This window comes from Lepus europaeus, unplaced genomic scaffold, assembly GCF_033115175.1.
Source record: "Lepus europaeus isolate LE1 unplaced genomic scaffold, mLepTim1.pri SCAFFOLD_588, whole genome shotgun sequence".
Classification (NCBI taxonomy): domain Eukaryota; kingdom Metazoa; phylum Chordata; class Mammalia; order Lagomorpha; family Leporidae; genus Lepus; species Lepus europaeus.
The window spans coordinates 38467-40000 of NW_026909467.1; positions in this window are offsets into that span (position 1 = coordinate 38467).

Genomic DNA, 1534 nt, shown 5'->3' on the forward strand with positions numbered 1-1534 from the left:
GATCCGGACGGTTGGCTGGGCGGGAGGCGGCGCGAGGGCCGTTCGGCGTGTGCGGTTGTTGGCGACGTCGCGTGGAGGCGCCCCGGCGGCGGGGCTCCCGGGTGCGCGTGGGAGAAGACGCGGAGGGTCGCCGGAGGCGGGCTCCGGTGTCCCTGGCCGTCGCGGGGCCGCCCTGGCGTGTGGCGGTGCGATCCCGTGTCCGTTTCCCCGGCGGGGTCCGGCTTTTGTGGCCCGAGGCGATTCCCGCGTCCTCTCCCTCGCGCCTCCGGTGCCTCGCCCTCCGTGGCCCCGGTGCGGCCCCCACCCCCCCTCGCTGCCTCGGCGGGCTGGGCCGTTCGCCCTCCCCCCCTCCGGGGGAGGGTGGACTCTTTGAAGGCTCTGCTCCCCGCGTGCCTGTGGGGGCTTTGTGGGGTTGGGGTCTGTCCGTGACCGGTGGCGGTGGCGGTGGCCGGTGGTTTTCCCCACGTGAGGACGCGTGTTGGCTGGCAGTGGCTGAGGCACGACGGCCCCCGGTTGGCCGCGTCAGGTGCCGCCTCCCCGTCCCGCGGGACCGCCCTTGCCCTCGGAGGGTGCTGGCGGTGAGATCCCGTGTGTGGTGGTGGGGGTGTGTGTGCTCTGGCGTGACTGGCCGGCTGGACGCGTGGTGAGGCCCTTCCGCCCGCACCGTCGTCGCGTGGGTGGGCCCTGGCCCTTCCCCGTCGCCCTTTGCCGCGCCTTCCTCCGTCTGCTGAGCGGCCCTGGCCCGTCTCCTTTCGCTCTCTTGCTTCTCGTCCGCTTCCCGACCCGGGTCGCCGTGACCCTGCTGTGTTTCGCCTCCCCTTGGGCCCGCCGTGTCTTGGGGGTTGGGGGTTTCGTCCCCCCCTTCCGCGTGTCGAGCCGCCCCGGGTGGCGGTGGCGCCGCTCGTCGGCTTGTTGGCGTGCGTGGGGGAAGGAGAAGGAGGAGGAGGAGGAGGAGAGGGGGGCGTCGTCGCCCCCACCCCCCCCCGCTCTCCCCCGGTGGCGTCGGCGGCTCCGTGGCGGCGGTGGTGCTCGCGTGTGCGCCCTGAGCCCCGTGGGTGTGTAGTGGCCGGTTCCTCCGGGCCGTTGCGTCGTGGACTTGGTGTGGCGGCCGGTGTCGCGTGTGTGCGGGCGCCGGTCGGCCTGGGCAGGGGTGTAGGAGGGGATGTGACTCCCCTCCTTGGGTGGCGTTTGGTGTGCCCTGGTGCCACCGCGTCCCCACCCCGAGCCCCCGCGCCCGACTCCACGCCCGCCCGGGCAGGGTGTGGCTGGGGTGGGCTCCGGCCCGCCTCAAGCCTTGCTCTGTCGGGGCGCGCTCGGACGAGGCGCGGTCACGACGCGGACGACCCGCCGGTGCCGGTCCCTTCCCCCGCTGGCTCGGGGTCGCCCTCGCGTGCCCGCTGTCGTTCGGGGTCCGCTCCGTCCGCCGGGGGTGTGTGTGTCTGTGGGGCGGGAGCCTCCGGGCCCCCCTCCCCCGCCTCCCGGTCTCCTCTTCCCCCCTCCGCCGCCTCTGCCGTGCACCCATCCCTGGGGTGTG